The sequence below is a fragment of the Dipteris shenzhenensis genome, chromosome 17, assembly GCF_047967505.1.
Source record: "Dipteris shenzhenensis isolate YYH24624 ecotype China chromosome 17, Dip_SZ_1.0, whole genome shotgun sequence".
NCBI classification, from domain to species: Eukaryota; Viridiplantae; Streptophyta; class Polypodiopsida; order Gleicheniales; family Dipteridaceae; genus Dipteris; species Dipteris shenzhenensis.
Genome location: NC_141612.1, coordinates 11,989,546 through 12,014,010, shown reverse-complemented (window position 1 = coordinate 12,014,010; position 24,465 = coordinate 11,989,546). Strand labels below are relative to the sequence as shown.

Genomic DNA, 24,465 nt, shown 5'->3' with positions numbered 1-24,465 from the left:
ATGTCACTCAATGAGCATGTAAAGGAAGGGCATCGAACGACCTTTACACTCGATGGCAATGCCACAAATGAAGAGGGCGAGGTGAATGAACATACCATCGAAGAGTTTCTCAAAGATAGGTCGTTCAGGGGGAGTGTGCAAGATTGGTCCACAGCGAGACAACAACGTGAGTAGATTTCAAATGGCGCATAATCATGGTGGCTGTAGGGCGGGTCATTGAGAGGTGGGATGGATGGGTCAACTCCCCACAACAAAGATCTCCGATGTTTTATGACACCATTTGTTCCTCATGTCATCAAGAAGGAAGGGGAGAGAGATCGACACTATTCCTTTGTCCCCACTCTAAGTTTCTTGTATTGCACCGTTCATTGATGTTTGTAGGAATTGCTACACCATTCATCAGTCTTTGTTATTTCTTTGCTCGACCATGTTTTTTTGTTGTGAATTTTCGACTTTGGTGTCCTCCTCTCAAAGCCTTTTGGTCGAACTGATGCACGGAGCATTACCAAAACACTGACAGCATTCAAGTTCAAAGAACTTAGCCTAAACTAGGCATTCACATAAAAGGAATCGACAAGCCTATAACATGGAAATTGAACTTTCAAGAACACTTACAGCATCAACGAAGGCACCTGCCAAATGATTTTAGTATTGTACATTAAAAAGTAAGGCTCAATAAAGCAATGTTTTACTCTGATTCATTCATAGTGTGAATTGATTCATTCATAGTATGAATGTGATTCATTCATAATAGATTTACATGGATTCGATGCACCAAACACATCCAACCATCCACGCACAACACCACCAAAGTGCACACTCCAACACAATGTCTCCCTTTGTACCTGTAATTTTTGCATCCTAGATATAGAACCATTGCTGTCATGGTCCTTATTATTGATCTCATGCTTGATTTGAGAGGTCTTGCAAATGTGTGCTTAGAAAACCACAAGGAGTTCATTCCCATAGATGACTCATCATACAGCCTATTAGGAGAGAGCTCCATGCCGGTGACATTGGAAAAATGCAATTCCAAAGTTGAGCTCTCAGACACAAGATCATAAGGCCTATTTTGAGAGAGCTCCATGAAGTATGTCTCCACTAACATTAAAAAATGGGATATTACATTAATTGGTTGTGGAGAAGGAGAGGGGTAGCAATGCTCTAACACGACCAGATCTCAAATCACTCGTAGCTTTCCGAGCCAGGTCAAAGTCTAAGGTCAAAGTCTATGTGTGTTTTGCAACAACAAACATTCCTATCTTTGAGTTTCCTTATGTACTAGGGCTTACAATGCTCAAGGCTCCTTTGCCCAATTGAAATGTCAGGCTTTTGATCCATAAACTTGAGATACAACTCCATCTACTGACCTAACATGCGGGAATAACAGAACAATGAGCCCCCTTTTTGCACTACTAAAAACAAGACAAAACATAGTATGCACAAAAACATGGTCTAATTAAAGTATATAACGAATCTAAATTGAACTAATCATTTAATAATTAACTAATCAAGATACTAGAAGAAAAACCATTTCGACACATGTTGGTTTAGGACAATCACAACTTCAACTACCAGGCTAGTTTAGGACAGTCACAATTTCAACTACCGAGTTGGTTTGGGACAATCACAATTTCAACCATCAGGCTAGTTTAGCTTGATGGTCTCAACATCACATATTAGACAATAACAAGTATATTGCTTTTCATTTCTGAATTTCACAATTAGAAAAAAAAATCACAATTAGAAAATACCAATATATTGCTTTTCATTTTTAAATTTCACAATTTCAATCATCACTAAAATTGATGTTTGTCTTAAACCAGCACTGGGCTGGTTTAGGACAATCACATTAATTCCAAGCCATCCCGGTCTAGAAGTTAAGTGGTATATGAATAGAATAGCAGGAAATTAAAGTTAACTAATTTAAGTACTAAGAAACAAAGTAATTTCAACCACCGAGACCATCAACAATGAACGTGTATTCAACCACGTTGGTTCAGGACAATCACATTGTGAAGATAGTGGGAGAGAGGAAAGGAGTCTCACTTGAGGCTTTCTCACAATCACAATGGGGGAATACACACAAAGGTGGAGGCTGAAAACAGTTTTCCTCTTCTTAGTTGTGAAAGCCAAAAGAACTCAAGTACAAAGAAATAGAAGAACCCTATATGTGGGTCTCAAACCAAACTCAACTAACTAAGGTGGCATACTAACTGAGCCACGAACTAGTGTAGATAAGGATAGCTGTCATCCAGCTATTATTCATGGGCGGTGTACCAACCGCATCTCCAGCTAACAAGTCGGTGACATAAATGCACAACAGTCACCCTGGCATATCGCGAGTGGAGCTCGATATCTCAACACTCCCCCTCGAGCTCAATCCCAATTCCTGCACACCAAGCAGGTCTCTGAACTTGCGCAGCTTCTCTGCGCCCAATGCTTTTGTGAAGATGTCAGCTACCTGATCCTCTGTGCTGACATAAACTAGATCAATAAGACCTAGTAACACTTTCTCCTGCACATAGTGATAATGCACCTCAATGTGCTTTGTTCTAGCATGAAAGACTGGGTTCTTTGCCAAGTGTATACTGCTCATGTTGTCACAATAAATGACAACTCGCCCATCTATAGACTGATGCATATCATAGAGTAGCTTATGCAACCAAGCTACCTCACATGCAGCCATTGCTGCACCCCTGTACTCAGCCTCTGTGCTCGACAAGGCAACTGTAGGCTGTTTCTTGCTGCTCCAAGTGACTACAGCACTCCCAAAAGAGAACACATATCCACTGGTAGATCGTCTATCTGAAATGCTACTAGCCCAATCAGCATCAGTGTATCCATGCAACTGTATCTGAACCCCAACCTCATAAAATAGTCCATACTGCAATGTGGACTTCACACACCTGAGTATGCGTCTAGTCGCATCCAAATTCGGTTTCCTTGGAGCCTGCATAAACTGACTTACCAACCCAACAGCATAGCTCAAATCTGGCCTGGTAATAGTCATGTAAATCAAACTTCCTACTATGCGTCTATACATAGTAGGGTCCTCCAGAAGCTCACCTGCATCTGCGCTCAGCTTCACATTCTGCTCCAAAGGAACTGAAATAGGCTTACAGCCTGTCATCCCATATTTGGACAGCATGTCCAATCCATACTGCCTCTGCAAGAGCTGTATCCCACTTGGTGATCTAATCACCTCAATGCCCAAGAAATAACGCAGCTCTCCCAAATCCTTCATCTCAAACTTCTGCCTCAATAGCATTTTCACATGAAGGATATCTTCATCACTATCACCTGTGATGATCAAATCATCAACATAAATGACCAGCAGCATAATCCCTTTCTCTGTTTTTCTCACATAGAGTGAGAAATCTGCCTTGGAAATCTGAAAGCCAATAGTGACAAGATACTGTCCTATCTTGTCAGACCATGCTCTAGGTGCTTGCTTCAAGCCATACAAGGCTTTCTTCAACCTGCAAACAAACTCAGGATGAATAGCATGAACATAACCTGCTGGCTGCTCCATAAAGACCTCTTCTTGCAAATCACCATGCAAGAAGGCATTCTTTACATCCATCTGATGTAAAGACCATCCCTTTGATGCAGCCATAGCAATGGCTGCTCTTACGGTTGCCATCCTTGCAACTGGGCTGAAAGTTTCTTCATAATCAGTGCCATATGTCTGTGCATACCCCTTGACAACTAATCTTGCCTTGTATCTATTCACAGAACCATCTGCATTGTGCTTGATCTTATAAACCCACTTACAACCAATTGCATTCTTGCCTTTAGGCAAAGGCACCAATTCCCATGTAGCATTAGCATCCAAGGCATCCATTTGTTCATCCATGGCTTTCTCCCATTTTTCATTTCCCATGGCTTGCTCAAAAGAAGTGGGTTCTGGTTCCTGTATCACTTTGACCATATAGGCATAGTGAATGGCTATAAATCCATCATATTTCAGCCTATCCACAGGATACCTAACCCTGGTAGACCTGCGCAAAATAGGCTCACTTCCAGGTGCTCTCAAAACATCCCTGGTCTTCCTTACTCCAGGTGTAACAACAGAAGGAATACCCAACTCATCATCAATGCTCTGTTCTGAGCCACTGGATTCACCATCCACACAAGAGTGACCTGCATTCACATCAAACATGGGCTGATCTACCTTCTCTTTTCCTTTTCGTGATACCTGCATACCACTCTCTGCATTGCTTTGAGGGGATTCTCCTGATCTCAATCTGCCTGTCCATGGCGAAGTATGTGAACCACTGGTAGAGGACACTCCAGGTCCACTGATATTTTGTGATTGCTGCTGTGCATTCTGTGTAGCATTACCATTTTGTGCATCTACATCAATCATCACATTTACTGGTTTATACCAGCTGCTCATCTCATCAAAAACAACATCTCTGCTCACTGTGAACTTACGTGTAGAAGGGTTATAGCATCTATACCCTTTCTGCTACAGAGAATAACCAATAAAGACGCACTTCTCAGCTTTTGGATCCAACTTGGACCTCAACTCGGACCTCAACTCATCTGGCACATGGACATAGGCAATGCAACCAAAAATCTTCAAATGAGAAATATCTGGTTTCCTACCAGTATACATCTCCTCTGGCGTCATGCCATGTATTGCTGCAGTGGGAGTCCTGTTCATTATATAGACTGCTGTAGCAACTGCTTCAGCCCAATAATAATCTGGTAGATCTTTTTCATTTAGCATAGCCCGAGATACCTCTCCAATATGCCTGTTTTTTCTTTCTGCAATTCCATTTTGCTGTGGGGTATGACTGCATGAATATTGCTGCTTTATACCATGCTCCTGCAAGAACCTTGCAAACTCATTTGAGAGGTACTCTCCCCTTCCATCTGACCTTAGGCATTTTATTTGCAGGCCTGTTTCTTTTTCAACCATAGCTTTGAAAGCTTTGAAGTGCCCAAACACTTCACTTTTCTTTTTCATAAAATACACCCACAGTTTTCTATTGAAGTCATCAATAAATGTGACAAAATAGTGACAGCCTCCAATAGATGCAACTTTTGTAGTCCACACATCAGAGTGGATTAATTCCAATGGCTTTTTACTCTCTTGAACATGGGCCTAGGAAAAGGTTTCCTTGCCTGTTTCCCAAATTGACAGGCTTCACAGACCTTGTGCATTTCTGCAACCTTGAATTTAGGCAATCCTGCAACAATATTTTGGGCTTGCATTGATTTAAGTCACTGTATATTAACGTGACCAATGCGTTTGTGCCAGATATCAATATCTGCAACTACACCGGTCCCATGTGCAAACATTGCTGCACTCAATTCAAGCATGTCTGCATCCAACGTAAACATCCTGCCCTTCTTCTTTCCTTTTGCTATCAAGCGACCATTATTTTTCATATCCTCAACAAAGCATCCATGAGGATTAAATATGACGTGCAAGCCCTGCTCAACCATCTGACCAACAGAAACCAGGTTCTTGGTGATGTTCGGGACATGAAATACATCAGACAAGTATTTCTTTTTCCCATCCTGCATAGACAAAGGAATTTTGCCAATCTGCACAATAGGATGTGCAGTATCATCACCAGTCTCCACAAATCCTGGCTTTTCCATTTTCCTTGCATCTTGCATCCATTCTGCATGACCTGTCATGTGGTTTGACGCACCTGAGTCAACATACCACACATCATTTTGTTCTTCTGCACTTGTCACAGAATTGGTCATATGCTGCACCATAAATAGATGCTCATTTCTGTCATCACCCTGCCTGCTAGAAGATGCATAATTGCCTTGCTGCAATTTTCCATTCATAATGTCATTCTGCTTTTTGTAGCAGTCCTTAGCCATATGACCCATTTTGCCACAATAGTAGCATTCAACATTGCTATTTGCATTTTGGCTTCTGTGCCATCCACCACGGCCTCTTTGGCTCCCCCTGCCTCTAGAGTTACCACATCCTCCTGCATAGGACTGGTTTTCTTGCGTTTGCTGCATATTCTGATTTCTACCATGGCCTGCAGATCGGCCTCCTCTACCTCTGCCTCTACCTCTGCCAGCATTTGAGTAGAAGACAGTTTCTTTTGAAGTTTTTGCTGAAGAAGATGCACCACCATTTCTCTGCTCTTCAGAAATTAGAAGAGCAATCAGCTCCTCAAAATCAGGAAATTTTTCACGGACGGCAATGGATGTCCGGAACTGTGCATAATCCTTTCCTAGACCATTCAAGGTCACAGAAACCAAATCATCATCATCCACTGGCGACCCAATGGAAGCAAGTGCATCTGCAATTTTCTTCACTTTCATGTGGTAGTCATTTATACTCAAATTTTCTCTCTGCACATTGTGCAACTCCTGTTTGAGTTGCATTTTCCTGGCTTGCGTATTTGTGCTGTACATTTTTGCCAAAGTATCCCATGCCTCCTTTGGCGTACTTGCATCCTGAATATGCACAATCATGGAGTCCGAAATACTGATAGACAGCCAGTACATAACTTTCGTGGCTCTCTCATGCCATCCTTTGAATGCCTGCATTTCCTGTTGACTGGGAACATTAGGAAGAACAGGTTCTTCTTCATTTCCTGTAATGAATTCCCAATAGCCTTTTCCCATCAAGAAATTCGTCATTCTAAACTTCCATGCCTGGAAGTTGTTCTTGTCAAGCTTTTCAGTGACAATCTGTGAAAGAGAATCAGATGCCATTACAGAACACTGCAAAATATTCTGTCACTGCAAAAAAATACAGCTTTTGCCTCACACGGGCAGATCTGCAAAACTGACGAAAGTGGTATTTCACCACACAGTCACTTCCTAGTGACGATTTTGCATCAACAGGCAATAGGCATGAATCTACAACTCCCAATATCTCTGCACACAGGCATACGATGCAATTTCCGCGGCACCTTTCCACCGACTAGCCGCACAGCAAAAAACAGGGCCTTTTTCTGAGTGCCTGTGAAGAGCTTCCGCCTTCAAAATGGGCCCCGAAACGGCCTCAAATCAGAAAAATAAAGTCACTAAGGGCTTTGCCCACCCCCGCAGCATATACTGCGCTCTCGCCACACCGCGAAGGGCGTCTCAATCTGAAACAGTGCACTCCTGCACTTCTGGCTGTGCTACCTGCAGAGATTTGCTCCCAAACTCGAAATAGGAAAGCAACACTGGTCCTCTTACCAGAACACCACGAACTTGGCTTGCTTTCTTGAGCTCCTTACCATGAACAAGGCTCTGATACCATGTGAAGATAGTGGGAGAGAGGGAAGGAGTCTCACTTGAGGCTTTCTCACAATCACAATGGGGGAATACACACAAAGGTGGAGGCTGAAAACAGTTTTCCTCTTCTTAGTTGTGAAAGCCAAAAGAACTCAAGTACAAAGAAATAGAAGAACCCTATATGTGGGTCTCAAACCAAACTCAACTAACTAAGGTGGCATACTAACTGAGCCACGAACTAGTGTAGATAAGGATAGCTGTCATCCAGCTATTATTCGTGGGCGGTGTACCAACCGCATCTCCAGCTAACAAGTCGGTGACATAAATGCACAACAGTCACCCTGGCATATCGCGAGTGGAGCTCGATATCTCAACACACATAACTGGTGATTGAGTTGAAGCAGCCACAATTGCATGATGTTCCAACCACCAATCTGGTTTAGTAAAATAATAATATATTGCTTTTTTGTTGTAAAATATATTGCTGTTAATTTCTGCTCAACCATGCCACCGGGCTAGTCAACAACTAATGTCTATTCAACCATCTAGTTCGGGACAATAACATAATTGGTAATTGAGCTAAAGTAGCCATAGTTTTCTAACCACTAGGTTGGTTTAGTAAAATAACAATATATTTCTTTTTTGTTGCAAAATATATTGGTGTTAATTTCTGCTCAACCACGCCACCGGGCTAGTCAGCACAGCTAATGTTTGTTCAACCATGTTGGTTCAGGACAATCACATAACTGGTGATTGAGCTAAACTAGCCTATGGTTGCATGATATTCCAAGCACCGGTCTGGTTTAGGACAATCACATTTAGTCATGAGCCTGGTTTAAGAAATTAAACAAGTAAAGTATCCTAAAGCTCAATCAAAAACAACCACCGAGCTAGTTTAGGCACCAATGACCTGTGTTGTATAATATATGATGTGTTTCTCAAACACCTTGCATCCCGTCCTCTTTTTACAGATGTCCTTTCTATTTGGAGAGACTCTCGTATTTTCTCATCAAAACGGCGTCACTCTAGCAATGAATTCTACACTTAGACTATCTCTCCTTTTCTTGCATTCTGTTGAAGCCCACAGACTTCTCAGATCGGGATGATTGTGCATTGCTTTTGCTCTACATTCAACTACTAGAGCCACATTGGTCCTTCTAATTAACAAAATCTTTGACATTGTGCGCTCAAGCCATTTCTCCTTTGTTTTTGGGGACACTAACATAGCTAATGTCACCCTTTTTGTAGCTAGTTGATCTAAGCTATGCACCCCTTTGACTTTAAGTAGGCCATTCCTCATGTTAGAGAGCATCCCCTCTTGGGCATGCATCTCCCCAGGTGTTGGTGGGATTGTTACTCTACAAACTTTAGGGTGCAAGCTAAATCTTGTGAAGACTCGAGATTGGTATTCACGTGAATGGCTTGATGTTGCTACCTCGAATGCTCACATGTCTTGGGTGTGCATATCCTAAGGTGTTGGTAGGGTTATTACTATACAAACTTTAGGGTGCAAGCTAAATCTTGTGAAGACTCAAGATTGGTATTCACTTGAATGGCTTGATGTTTCTGCCTCAAATGTTCCCACCAATCATGACACCATAGGTCATGTTCTTCGCTCCGATGGTAGCAATGATCGAATAAATGCAACTACTTCCTGCTACTGCTCTGCAAGGAGACTTCTTTTTTCTCATTGTTTCTCCCTTTGAAAATGTTTCAAAAGTGTCTTTCATTGCCATTTTGACACCGTGCCATTGCTTTCCTCGATCTATTCCTTGTGCCTTGACCAGCCTTTTCAACTTTCTTGTCTCGCAGCCTATGTTTTCTTCTTTTGCAAACCATGGCGAGCTGCATGTTGCCATTGATGCCATGGCCATAAGACCCAGAGAAGCTAGCTTGTGAGGCAAGCAATGAATAGAAGACAAGTTACCCAAAAGAAGACAATGCCAAACCAAAGTCTTCGCAAGGTCACATCGAGGTGCATGCGGGTTGTAGGGCATGGGCAGGTTGCAAGTACTTAATATTCCAAGATTCGATGGGTAGGAGGTGTGAGAATTCAAAATTCAAGGGAGTAGCAAAATGTTCAGATGTTGGGTTTCCCCCCTCTAGCGAACACGTGAGGAAAATTTAATATCCCAAACAATTGCAATGTGGCCTAAAATTTTCCTAAATACAAATAGGCCAAAGGACACGCTATCGGGTTTGATGCCATGTATTATGAGATGCAATGAACTTTGGCATGCTATGAGCTATATAGCAAGCAAGTGCATGGAAAAAGAAACAATTCAAATTTGTAAATAGTATTGGATCTATTAAAAGATCTTTGCACATGCACAAATTGCACATTTTCAGCTTCTTCCATTTTAGGGTGAATTTAGATACCAATATCAACAACTATCAATGTTTTAAAACACCATGTAGTAGTCCCACTAGTTTGGATTCCAAATTTTCAATTCGTTTTGGTTTTCAACAAATCAAAAAAAAGTATGGAGTGTGCCCGCAAATCGGTGTGCATCACTTTAGCACAACATTGGAGGCCTTGGTTGCATGTATGTACAGAATAAAATTTTGATGTTTTTTAATAAATGGCTATATCCTATAGTCTTCAAAATTTATGCTTCACATGTAACATATCACTTGTAATGCTTTAATGGCCTTGTTCCAAATCCTTCTTCCATAATTTTTTGGTCTCATGTTAGTATCGCCTGCACACCAGGCGATTCGTCCAACTTTTTCAGTTTCTTAGCGTGCAACAAGTGACCGGCATAATTTATGGGTCATGTGAGATACCTATATACAGAAGGTCCTTGAACCTCACCAAAAATGGCTACACCCAAGCAAACAACAACCTAGGACCTAAAGACCCTCAAGTGCATGTTCAACATAAGAAAATGAGGTAATTCAAAATCTCCATGCCCTTACTACAAGGAGCCAACCCATGTCATGGATCCTAAATGGTGGAGAAGAGCTTCTAAATGGGATAAGATTGATCCCAAATTCAAAGGCTTAGTAGTTTTTTATCTTCCTTTGTGCAATGTACATATATGCACATTGCATGCTTTATGTAGAATCATCGAAAAGTTGGTTTCTTAATATATTGGATTTGCTTGGAAGCTTCGACTAGAAAAGCATAGGAAAAAAGTAATTGCTACATTTGAAAAAGTATTATCGGACATGGGTCTCCATGGAGGAGATGTTCATGTCATAACAGACATCAAGAAGTCATCAAATGGAAAGGATGTTCCTATCAAAAGTTGCATTATCACAATTAAACTTGGCTACAATATCGCACAATAGAAAAGAAGAAGGCAAATCATTGATAATTCAACAGCTGCATAGAAACATGCAACGTGGAGGCAATCAAAGGTCTTTGTGAATCACAAGTGGATCGATAGAGTTGTAAACCTTATAGAGATTTATAACAATGAAGGAGAGACTCTGTAATATTTGCAAAAAAAATTAGTACAAAGTCTAAGTACTTTGTACTAATTTTCTTGTAGGACTATCTTTTCTTGTACGACTTTGTGTCCTTTGTAACTATCTTTTCTTGTAGGACTTTGTGTCCTTTGTAACTTTTGACAATACAATATATTTGAGTTTACTTTGCACTTCTTTTACATCAATCTACGCTTTTTTTATCTGTTTAGCCTCAGAATCTAGTAGAAGTGGCTCTCTAAACCTAATCAAATGATGCTTTCCATTATCATGTAAATGTCTAGGATTTTTTATTCCAAGTGCTAAAGCATAAGCAGTGTATGTCAAAAAGTACCCTGCTTAATATAACCTTGTCGTTCAACCAATTTACTTGGTACCCACCAGAAACTTTAACAAGAAACTTAAAAAATCATACAGGCGTCTCTCCATCGTTACTTAATTGTCTATGGTAAATCAATCTTGGTAGAGGACATCTTGCTCGTATAGTGTGCAAGAGAAGACAACTGTCCAAGTCCCCTTTCTTGGCTCCCAATGGACCTTCTTAAAAAATTGACATCTTCATTATAGAGCTACAATATCAAAAAAGAAGTAATGAGAAATATGTACACAGGTCATGATAAAGAAGATCTAGCAGAGAAAATAGTGATAGCGTACCTTCATATTCTCACCGTCCTCCTAAATTTTATCAGTCCAAATATCAATGCTTCTGTCAATGCTACTTTGTGTTTTCCTTTGCTCCTCCACCTTTGGCTGAATATTATTCTGGTCCTCCACCTTTTGCGTTTTGACCTTATTGATGGTCCCATCATCTAGGGATTTGCATTTAGAAGACCCTTGGGATTAATACAATTACTTTGCATGTTGAATTGTGTTGTATCTCAGTGTTTACTCAGTTTTGACTTGAGTGAGTCATCACCTATATTCATATAGTTTTCCCACTTAGCACAAACCATGTATGATAGAATTTTAATGTTGGCATCTTTTTTTGCACCCCGCATGGAATAGGAAGACCAACAAAGCAACCCTAGGAATGCAAGAGTAAGCATCATCCTATTGAGCTAAGCTCTCACCTACACCAACTTGAAGCATGAGATTATAGTCAAACCTATGGTGAGAGAAGAAGACCGTCAATACATTCTAACCCCTCCATGATAATTTACCCTCATGCCATTTCCCCTCCTTGCCATAACATTGGTCTCATCTGTGCTCCAGATGTTGGATGACTCTTGCACGGTTTAGAACTTTGGCAACTTAAATGGACAATTGGGGCTATCTTCTCTTAAATCCCTCCTACCACGGTTTGGGAAAGGGTTGAGGTGGATGTGTTAGATTTCAAAAAGAGAGACTTATTGTACTCTTGCATCACTCATAACCTACCCACCCTCCATGCTCTATTATTTTTTTAATTGCACATTCTCTTCCCCTCTAGATGTGTCTCAAGTCAATGCATCCCATTCCACACTCTATAAACCCATCCCTTTACACTTGTAATTTTACTTTGAGCTAGTTAAGGTTGTGGTTAATGCCTCTATTTTATTGTGAACTCAATACCAAGGGAGGCGTGTTTATGACACCTATCCTCCCAAACTAAGTTAAGCAAGTTCTTACCATGTTTTCTTGTTGGATGGTGGTAGGTAGGCAGACTCCCCTCTTCAATAAAAGTGATGCTTGCCAGGACTTTTCCAAGCTCAACTTCCATATAGATTCCATAAAGTCATTGCTACAAAAGTGCCCACTACTAGTTTCCTTCATAAATAGGGATTCAACGACTTGTACAAACTTTCCCGTTAATGCAATTAGTCCTATTTCATTGTCTAGCTTTGCTCCAAACGGGCCCCGCAACCCGAGAGTGGGCTACCTCGAGAAATGCTCCATCTACCCTTAGTGCAGTCAGTCATGGGATGCCTTCCCACACTTGCATGTAGCCTAGTTAGTGGTGTGACAACTCTATCTAAAGCCGTCCAGCCATCAGGCCACACATGGCCCCCATCTGGTGTCCAAACCAGGACCTACCGGATAACCAAGCTACTCAAATGCCTTCTCCTCATATGGGGGGGCTTACAAGTAGAGTTAGCTGGTTCCCGCGTAGTTACATGAGAGTGGAGCATTGATATCTAACATGCACATGGGACTGGTGTAGTTGCAAATATTGATATCTGGCATAAACGCATTGGTCATGTTAATGTACAATGACTTAAATTAATGCAAGCCCAAAATATTGTTGCAAGATTGCCTAAGTTCAAGGTTGCAAAAATGCATAAGGTATGTGAAGCCTGTCAATTTGGAAAACAGGCAAGGAAACCATTTCCTAGACATGTTTAAGAGAGTAAGAGGCCACTGGAATTAATCCACTCTGATGTGTGGACTACTAAAGCTGCATCTATTAGAGGCTGTCATTATTTTGTCACTTTTATTGATGACTACAATAGAAAAGTTTGGGTGTATTTTATGAAAAAGAAAAGTGAAGTGTTTGGGCATTTTAAAGCTTTTAAAGCTATGGTTGAAAAAGAAACAGCTTGCAAATAAACTGCCTAAGGTCAGATGGAGGGGGAGAGTACCTCTCCATGGCATAAAGCAGCAATATTCATGCAGTTATACCCCACAACAAAATGGACTTGCAAAAAGGAAAAACAGGCATATTGGAGAGGTATCTCGTGCCATGCTTAACGAAAAAGACCTACCATATTATTATCAGGCTGAAGCAGTTGCTATAGTAGTCTACATAATGAACAGGACTCCCACTACAGCAATACATGGCATGACGCTAGAGGAGAGGTATACTGGTAGGAAACCAAATATTTCTCATTTGAAAGTTTTTGGTTGCATTGCCTATGTTCATGTGCTAGATGAGTTGAGATCCAAGTTCGATCCAAAAGCTGAAAAGTGCATTTTTATTGGTTAGTTTTCTGCAACAGAAAGGATATAGATGCTATAACCCTTCTATTCGTAAGTTTACAGTGAGGAGAGATGTTTTTTATGAGATGAGCAGCTGGTATAAACCAGTATATGTGATTGATGATGTAGATGCCCAAAATGGTAATGCTGCACAGAATTCACAGCAGCAATCACAAAAATTAGTGGTCCTATAGTGTCCTCTAGCAATGTTTCACATACTTCACCATGGACACGCAGATTGAGATCAGGAGGATCTCCTCAAAGCAATGCAGATAGTGGTATGCAAGTATCACGAAAAGGAAAAGAGGAAGTAGATCAGCCCATGGTTGATGTGAATGCAGGTCACTCTTATGTGGATGGTGAATCCAGTTCCTTCTATTGTTACACCTGGAGTAAGGAAGATAAGGGATGTTTTGAGAGCACCTAATAGTGAATCTATTTTGCGCAGGTCTACTAGAGCTCTGCATCCTGTGGATAGGCTGAAATATGATGGATTTACAGCCATTGACTATGCCTATATGGTCAAAGTGATACATGAACCAGAACCCACTTCTTTTGAGCAAGCCATGGGAAAATAAAAATGGGAGAAAGCCATGGATGAAGAAATGGATGCCTTGGAAGCAAATGCTACATGGGAATTGGTGCCTTTGCCTAAACACAAGAATGCAATTGGTTGCAAGTGGGTTTATAAGGTGAAGCACAATGCAGATGGTTCTATGGACAGATACAAGGCAAGATTTGTTGTCAACGAGTATGCACAGACATATGGCATTGATTATGAAGAAACATTCAGTCCGGTTCCAAGGATGGCAACCGTAAGAGCAATCATTGCTATGGCTACATCAAAGGGATGGTCTTTACATTAAATGGATGTAAAGAATGCTTTCTTGCATGGTGATTTGCAAGAAGAGGTCTATATGGAGCAGCCACCAGGTTATGTTCATGTTGTTCATCCTGAGTTTATTTGCAGGTTGAAGAAAGCCTTGTAAGGCTTGAAGCAAGCACCAAGAGCATGGTCTGACAAGATAGGATAGTATCTTGTCACTATTGGCTTTCAGATTTCCAAGGCAGATTTCTCACTTTATGTGAGAAAAACAAAGAAAGGCATTATGCTACTTGTCATTTATGTTGATGATTTGATCATCACACGTGATAGTGATAAAGATATCCTTCATGTGAAAATGCTATTGAAGCAAGAGTTTGAGATGAAGGATTTGGGAGAGCTACGTTACTTCTTAGGCATTGAGGTGATTAGATCCACAAGTGGGATATGGCTCTTGCAAAGGCAGTATGGATTGGACATGATGTCCAAATATGGGATGATAGGCTGTAAGCCTATTTTAGTTCCTTTGGAGCAGAATGTGAAGTTGAGCGCAAATGCAGGTGAGCTTCTGGAAGACCCTATTATGTACATATGCATAGTAGGAAGTTTGATTTATGTGACTATTACCAGGCCAGATTTGAGCTATGCTGTTGGGTTGGTAAGTCAGTTTATGCAAACTCCAAGGAAACTGCATTTAGATGTGGCTAGACGCATACTGAGGTATGTGAAGTCCACATTGCAGTATGGACTATTTTATGATACCGGGATTCAGATACAGTTGCATGGATACACTGATGCTTATTGAGCTGGTAGTATTTTTGATAGACGATATACCAGTCTCTTTTGGGAGTGCTGCAGTCACTTGGAGCAGCAAGAAACAGCCTACAGTTGCCTTGTCAAGCACAGAGGCTGAGTAAGGGGGGTGCAACAATGGCTGCATGTGAGGTAGCTTGGTTGCATAAGCTACTTTATGATATGCATTAGTCTACAGATGGGCTAGTTGTCATTTATTGTGACAACATGAGCAGTATAGACTTGGCAAATAACCTACTCTATCATGCTAGAACAAAGCACATTGAGGTGCATTATCACGATGTGCGGGAGAAGGTTCTAGTAGGTTTTATTGATCTAGTTTATGTCAACATAGAGGATCAGGTAGCTAACATATTCATGAAGGCATTGCGTGCAAAGAAGTTACGCAAGTTCAGAGACCTGCTTGGTGTGCAGGAATTGGGATTGAGCTTGAGGGGGAGTGTTGAGATATCGAGCTCCTCGTGATATGCCAGGGTGACCATTGTGCATTTATGTCACCGACTTGTTAGCTGCAGATGCAGTTGGTACACCACCCATGAATAATAGCTAGATGACAGCTATCTTTATGTACTCTAGTTAGTGGCTCAATTAGTGAGCCACCTTAGTTAGCTGAGTTTGGCTTGAGACCCACATATAGGGTTCGCCTATTCTTTTGTACTTAGAGTTCTTTTGGCTTTCACAACTAAGAAGAGGAAAACTATTTTCAGCCTCCACCTTTGTGTGTATTCCCCCATTGTGTATGTGAGAAAGCCGCAAGTGAGACTCCTTCCTTCTCTCCCACTCTCTTTATAGCTCTCACAACAATTTTTGAGTTGTTATTTTAGTAGCTATCTTTGGGCATAGATGTAATCTCTTTTGTTCAAATTTTGCTCGATGAGGCTCTCAGTAATTGTTGAGTTGTTAGTTGTTATAATCACTCTTTGGATGTAGATGTAATCTCTTTTATTCAATGTTTACTCGATGAGGCTCTCAAAAATTGTTGTCATTAGTTTTTATAAACAGTCTTTGGACATAGATGTAATCTCTTTTGTTTAATGTTAACTCGATGAGGCTCTTAGCAATTGCTGAGTTGTTATAAAATGTCTTTGGATATAATCTCTTTATTCAACTTTTTCTCTCAGCAATGGCTGAGTTGTTATACTCATCAGGCGTAATCTCTTTAAATTTTCAACTTTAATATAAATAATACTATTATCACAGTCATTGCTGGTAGTGGTCATTGCTAGTTGTAGTCGTTGCATAAGCAATTGATGCATCAGGAAATACATTTCTTTGGTTTTAGGATTAACTGCAAGTAGTACTAAGAACTAGTGTCGTGGTTGGAAATAAATACATTTTTCTTGGTTTAGGATTAATTACAACCCGCACTAAAATAGAACTATCATAGTGGTTGCACAAGGAACATTAGGAGAAAAAGCTCATTTGGGGCCTTTTAGCCTTATCAATTGTAAATATTCTTGGGATATTCTCTCAAAAATAGGGGCATGGATTTCTTTTATAAATTAGCTGGACTTGTTGGACTTGGCATATTTAGAACCTCATGTTTGAGAGGTTTTTAATAATATATACCATGATGGGGTTTGGAAATGGGAATGGAACATGTAAGAAAGGAATATTCCAAGTATCTTTCCATTCCCATGTGCAAACCCCATCATGGTATATTTCATTGGAAACCTGTCAAATGGTAGGTTCTAAATATGCCAAGCACGACAAGTTTTGAGCTAATGTGTAAAAAAATTTCCATGCCCCCCTTTTTTGAGAGAAAATTCTTAAATGGGTTTCTCTTAGGGACCCAAAATGAGCCCCAAATTTCCCTAATGATACATTTTCCTTGGTTGTAGGATTAACGGCAAGAAGCATTGAAATAGTTCCAAGAACCAACACAGTGGTTGCATGGAAATACATTTCCCTTGGTTTAGGAGTAACTACAACCACACTAAAATAGAACCAGTGTGGTGGTTGCACAAGGAAATACACTTTCCTTCATTTAGGATTAATATTTACCACTTGTTTTAACTATTAATTGCACTCTCGTTACACTAGAAAAACATGTTATTCCAACCACTGGGCTAGTTCTAAACCTGCCCGATGGCATGCTAAGAACTTGATTTAAGAAAGGTGACTGGTCAGTGCAAAATATATGAACAATTTTGGGACTACGACGTGCGGCTCACATGACCCAACCAATTAAGGTAAATACATTTTCTTTGGTTTAATTAGGAGTAGATACAACCACCACTAAAATAACTGCAAGACCTAGCGCACTGGTTGCACCAAGCAAACATTAGTGTAGTGGTATTGCAAATATAGATCAAGTAGAAAAGCTCTGTATAGATAACAAATGTCGATCAAATGTGGCAAGTTATGGGTAGATGATAGGTGGAGAGCTATCGATAGATGATAGGATAGACTGTGGATAGTCCAATGCACAAAGATGGAGTACAGATACTGTAGAAAGGAGGGCATAACTACTCATGTAGTGACATGTGTTGAGATCTTCAGTGTTCAGAAGAGCAAGTTCTTACAGATTGTATCTCATTATTACAATAGTAAGGCAATCATTATGCTGAAAACAATTCCTACAAGAGCGTGAGTGCACTTGCAATTCAAAATATTGCCCACCAGTGCATTGCATCATAGCCCCAAAATTGTCCCTAAAATAGTTTTGCAATTGGCCACACGTGATTGTGTGTTGTGACAAAATATGAAGAGGGGAGAGGAGAAGAGTGGAGATGAGGAGAGAGGGCACAGCTAGAGAGCACACCACAAATGACTAACTGTACACTAGAATTAGTTGAAAAAATAGAATATATACAAACCCTTTTAGGGTTAGGGTTAGGGGATCTAACCCTTTCCTTTATAGCACTCTATAAGGTTAGTGCTATGCACATATGATCACGTGATGGTGCTATGCACACATGATCACATGATGTTGAGCGTGAACTCTCAACACCTTCCCTCAAGATCAACATCATGAAGTAGGCCTTCCCTCAAGATGATGATTCTGGGGAATCGAAGAAGGATTGAGCATTACATTCCATCACACCCCTTTAATGGGAATGTCCTTCCTCTGCATCAAACCAAGAGCTAGTCGGTGTTTCTCGAATAGCTCTTTACTGAGTGGTTTGGTAAAGATGTTTGCAACATTTTCTTTGCTATCACAATGCTGCAGTGTGATGTCACCAAGTAATACTCTTTCTCTGATGAAGTGCTCTCTGACATCAATGTGCTTTGTTCTGGAGTGATATACTGGATTTTTGGCCAATGCTTGAGCCGATTGATTATCACAGTATATTGTTGTTGGCTTTGACTCATCAAAGTAATCTGTTTCTGACAATAGTCTTCTGAGCCATATAGCCTCACATGCACCTGTAGTGAGTGCTCTATATTCTGCTTCAGTCGAAGACAAAGAAACAGTTGGCTGTTTGTTTGACAACCATGATATAGCACCTTGACCAAGGAAAAATGCATATCCCTGTGTTGATCTCCTGGTCTCATGATCTCCAGCATAGTCACTATCACAGTATCCATGCAACCGTGGATGACTTCCTCTGTATTCTATCCCAAATTGTCTTGTACCTCTGATGTATCTCAAGACTCTTTTGGCTGCATTCCAGTGAGACTATTTTGGATTTGCCATAAACTGTGCTAATGAACTTACTGCATAACAAATATCTGGTCGTGTGATTGTCAAATATATAAGAGATCCAATGAGTTGCCTGTAGTATCTGTCATTGATTGTAGGCTTTTCTGAATCTTTAGTAAGTTTCAAACTCTGTTCCATGGGAGTGACTGCAATCTTGCAATCTGCCATATGAAACTTCTTCAGGAGACTGTCAACATACTTGAGCTGACTCATGAATGTGCTATCTGAATCTCTCCAGAACTCAATTCCAAGACAATAGTGCATAAGTCCAAGATCTTTCATGTCGAACTCTGCAGATAAGTCTTGTTTTAATTTTCTGATGAAGCTATCCTTGCTTCCTGTCACAATCAGATCATCTATGTACAAAAGTGCAATAGTAATATCTTCCCCTTGAACTTTGTAGTAGAGAGTATGATCTGCATTGGACTTCATGTATCCTAGATCAGCAAAATACTTGTCAATTCTGCTGTACCAACTTCTGGGTGCTTGCTTTAAGCCGTAGAGGCTTTTCTTGAGATGGCAAACCTGGTTCTCCTTTCCTGGTTCAACATAACCGGCTGGTTGTTGCATGTAGACTTCCTCGTCTAGATAACCATTGAGAAATGCATTCTTGACATCGAGCTGATACACATTCCATTTACTGAGTGTCGCTAGTGATATCAAGAACCGTATGGAATCCATCTTTGCTACTGGAGCATAAGTCTCATCATAATCTTGGCCATATTGTTGTGCAAATCCTTTTGCAACTAATCTGGCTTTGTATCTCTGAATACTGCCATCTGGATTGTACTTCACTTTGTATACCCATTTGTTGGCTATGGCCTTCTTTCCTGGTGGAAGGTCGCATAATTCCCAAGTGTTATTTTTATACAAAGCATCCATTTCTTCATTCATAGCAGTTTGCCATTCTGGCTTATCTACTGCGTCTTCGAAGTACACTGGCTCTTCTGTAGCCATGATGGTAGTCATAAGAGCATAGTTGGTGGTTTCCACCTGAATTGCTTTGCCTTTCTGAGCATATGTCAATCTGGCTGGTGGTCTGCTTTCCCTAGTAGACCGTCTGAGCTGCTGTGGGGTGTTGCTGGCAATTCTTGCTCTTCTTCATCAACCTGTTCTGTAGGTGACTGTGAAGTCGATGCTTCTATCTCCTGTGTAGGTGAGGTTTTCCATTCTGATTCCTCATCGAAGATTACATCTCTGGAGATAATGACTTTGCGGTTGATGGGATCATACAATTTGTATGCTTTGCTTTCTTCACTGTAGCCAACCATGATGCATTTGCGTGACTTCACATCCAATTTCCTGCGATGATCATCATGTATGTGGGCATATGCTATGCAACCAAATATGCGGAGATGCCCAATGCGTGGCTTGTGTCCACCCAGTGAATGCTTCATAAGGAGTCATACCTTGTATTGGTTCGGTAGGAAGCCGATTAAGCAAGTAGTTAGCTATAGCTATTGCTTCTGCCCAATACTGATTCGGAAGATGCTTTTCACTAAACATTGCTCTAGCACTGTCTGCTAAATTCCCATTCTTCCTTTCAGCTCTTGCATTTTGCTGAGGAGTATCTGCACATGTGAATTGTCTTCGAATGCCGTGATTTTTGCAAAAGTTCATGAATGCTGAAGACATGTATTCACCTCCTCTGTCTGATCTCATGACCTTGATCTTTCTGCCTGTTTGGTTTTCTACCATGGCTTTGAATTCTTGAAATCTGGCAAACACTTCATATTTTTCTTTCAGAAAGTAGACCCAACAATATCTGCTGTAGTCGTCGATGAAGGTCAAGTAATAAAGTGAACCATTGATGCTGCGGGTCTGGGCATAACCCCATACATCTGTATGAATCAAATCAAGAATACCTCGTGCACGAGAGGTACTTCTGACAAAGTTGGTTCGCTTTTGTTTGCCGAAGCAGCATGCTTCACAAACTTTTCCAAGAAACTGTAGCTTCGGAATCCCAATTACCATATTCTGATTCCTGAGATCTAACAAGTACTTGAAGTTGACATGACCATATCTCTTGTGCCATTTTGCAGATAGTGGCATCTGTTGCATTTGAGCTGACATGGCATGCTTATCTGGTACTGTAGCTAGCATCCTGTATAAGCGTCCTTCCTTGACACCTTTTGCTACTAGCTGACCTCTTTTGGATTTGTCTCTGATAGTGCATTCATCACCGTCGAAGATGACTTTGTAGTTGTGTTCCGTCATTTGACCTACTGACAAAAGGTTCTTGCTGAGCTTCGGAACATAGAGCACATCTTTGACTAATCCTTTTGTACCAGTGAAATTGTTCATAGGGATAACACATGTCCCTTGAACCGGATTCGGTGTATTGTCTGCTGTGTAGATGAGTGTAGATGACATTCTTTTGACCTTCTAATGGCTTCATTTCTGTGAACCATTCCTGATGATTTGTCATATGAGATGATGCACCGCTGTCGATGTACCAAGGATCCTGTTCCACTTGGTCGACTTGATAACTGAAATCCTCTTTGGGATTGAAATCAGTGTCTAGGTGCATTGTATCAGTCTGATGCAATTCCTCACTTGCAAGAAACATATTGCCATGTTCATTTGCAAAATGACTGTGACTAGAATGTCCACCACGATGATTTCCTCTTCCTCGAGAATTCCCTCGATTACTGCTGGTGGATTGACCGCCTTGGTCATACTGCTTCTTGCGGCAATCTCTTTCATAGTGTCCAAACTTGTGACAATAGTTGCATTGAATGTTTGACACATTGGTGGATGCATTCCCTCGTCCTTGGAATCTTCCTCGGTTGGAATGATTTCCTCTTTGCTGATTTTGGTGTTGCTGAGGATGATGCTGATGCTGATGCTGATTCTGACTTTGATTTTGTTGATGATGACCACTTTTCTGATATGATCTACCTCTGTTTCTGCCTTTGCCTCTGCTTTTGTCTGAAGCTGTGAATGCCTGATCATTAGAATGACCTTTACGTGCTTGAATGGCCTGAGTCCTGAGTTCTTCACCAAGTAGAACTGACTGAAGTTCTTCTAGTGTTGGAATTTGCCGTTGGATGGCAATACTCTGGACTAGATTCTCATATCCTTCTCCTAGTCCATTCAGGATTACTTGAACCATTTCTGCGGGATTCATAGTCTCTCCTGCTGCTGCAAGTTGATTGTTGTAGTCTTTGATGCGGAGTACATAAGCATGACCGGTTTCACTGCTATTGCGGAAACTCTGGTTGATCTGGTTTCTCAGGGTGAGAATCCTGGATGTGTTCTTGGACTCGTAGAGAGCTGCGAACATATCCCATGCTTCTTCTGATGTCTTGACTGTGTTGAGTTGTCCTAGCATGACATCTTGCACATTCTGCTTGATCAGGTGATAGGCATACTTGTCTTTCTTATCCCATTCTGCTTGAGCTCGGGCAATGGCAGGATCTGCTACTGGTGCGGAAACTAATGGTGTAGATGTAGATCCCGTTGTTGGTGCTGTGACAACAGATGGAGTAGAGCTACTGGTGGCTGTGGATCGGCCAATGGTCTAGGTATGGATCCATCGACATACTCCCATTTGTCCTGAAGCACAAGAATGGTCTCCATTCAGTATTTCCATGTACCGTAATTGGAGTTGTCTAACTTAGCAGATGCCTCCAGATTGAGGTTGCTAGTCGACATGGTGCAAACAATGTACTCAAAAGTGCCCTGAAAAACTCTGTATGAATCAACTGCAAATACACTGAAGATGCCAAGTGAAATCTCTGTATCGTCGGTGAAGATAGAACTGCAGTATATAAGATCTGATCTGTGTTACAAGGCTTGTGGCAATGATGCTGGGAATAGCCAAGAGGCTTTACAAGGCTGAAAAATGATGTGCACGATGCCATGAGATAGCCAAATAGGCTTTACAATGGTGGCATGTGTGTGTGAAATCAAGTGCTATCTGCCCACTGAATCAATCTGCAATGCCTCTGAACTCTGAAGTCTGCTCATTGAACTGATGAACGTAAGGTTTCAGGTAATGTAATGATGTGAAATCGGATGTGAGCGTATGGACTAACTCCGAGTAGGTACTAGTTGGGAATTTTGGGCATGGCTTAGATTGGCAACTTGGGGAATTCAAAGCGTCCCCTCTATGGCGATCTAGTCTACTCTGATCTAGATCTAAACCAACCATCGATCGATGAAAGAGCAGCAAATAATTCCTTTTCTTTTGTTCTTTTTAAGTGCTGGGTCAGATGCGTTGATGTAGAGGCAAATGTGCGTGAAGGAAGTGGTTTTGTCGGCGAGGCTCAAATGTGAGTGTAACTTGTGCCGAAATGTGCATGTGATGTAACGAGCGCGTAGAGCACAAAAAATCGAGCGACTTTCCTTTTTGGAGCACCCTCAAATTCTTCCTGGATCAAGAGATATGACTTGATCTAGGTGGAGGGGCAAAAGGAGTGCAAATGGTGCTCAATGATGATGTGTCACTGTGAGTCACATGCAGTGATGATGTGGCACTGTGCTTAGCAAGAGGTGTGCCAGTGAAGCTTTGTGCTGAGGTGGCAGGAGTGAGGTGGCACAGATGATGTCAGCAGGGTGACGTGGCACTGATGACATGGCCTGATGACATGGCATGATGACATGGCACTGATGATGTGGCACTGATGACGTGCCCTGATGACGTGTCAGTGCTGACGTGGTAGATGACGTGGTAATGGTGACGTGTCAGTGCTGACGTGGTGCTAGTGATGTGGCATTGTGGATAAGGGTGCCACGTGGCTGGTGACCACACCTGTGTGTGTGGTGACCCTGGGTGGATAAGGTCTATGCCAGGTGTCAATTTTGTGGCCAGCCCCTAGGTGCTTCCTATCTGCCACGTGTAGGAAGATTGGAGGTCGGAATCTTCGAGGTTCTGCTGGAATCTATGAAGATTCCATCGAGGCCGCGGATTTCCGTCGATGAGGTAGTTGGAGAGCGCGGCTGTGGAGCTGTTGTTGAGCACCCGTGGGCAACGCCTGCTGGGAACTGTACTGCCTCTAGCATGGCATCCAGCCCGATGGCCAGATGCCAAGCGATAAGACTGTGGGCGGTGGCGACGACGCGTTCAACACCTTCTTCAGTGAGACCGGGGCTGGCAAGCATGTCCCGCGAGCTATTTTCCTAGATCTCGAGACCACTGTGATCGACGAGGTTCGCACTGGCACGTACAGGCAGCGCTTCCATCCTGAGCAGCTCATCAGCGGTAAGGAGGATGCCGCAAACAACTTCGCCCGAGGCCACTATACCATTGGAAAGGAGATTGTGGATCTCTGCCTTGACCGCATTAGAAAGCTAGTGGTCGGAGGCGGCACTGGCTCTAGCCTTGCCAGTCTTCTTCTGGAGCGGCTCTCCGTGGACTATGGCAAGAAGACGAAGCTGGGCTTTACCATGTATCCTTCGCCTCAGGAGCTTTCGGACTCCTATTACAGGCCACTCAAGAAGCAATCGTATATCTGCCTCATAGTCTTGGAGAGTCGCTAAGGGTCGTTGATGTTGAAGGAGCCATCTGGCGACTGTGAGCGGGCCTTGTGGAAAAGCTGTTGTTCGATGGAGAAGCTCGTCGTTGGAGCTGGCGGCTACTGGTACAATTGATCAGGTTGTCAAGCAGATGGATTTCGTGGAGGAGTCGCTTCATTGA

At 41.7% G+C, this 24,465-nt stretch overlaps 1 pseudogene; it reads left to right on the top strand.

The window, feature by feature from the left end:
- Nucleotides 1-24,465, top strand: LOC147891693 (tubulin alpha-2 chain pseudogene; annotated as a pseudogene).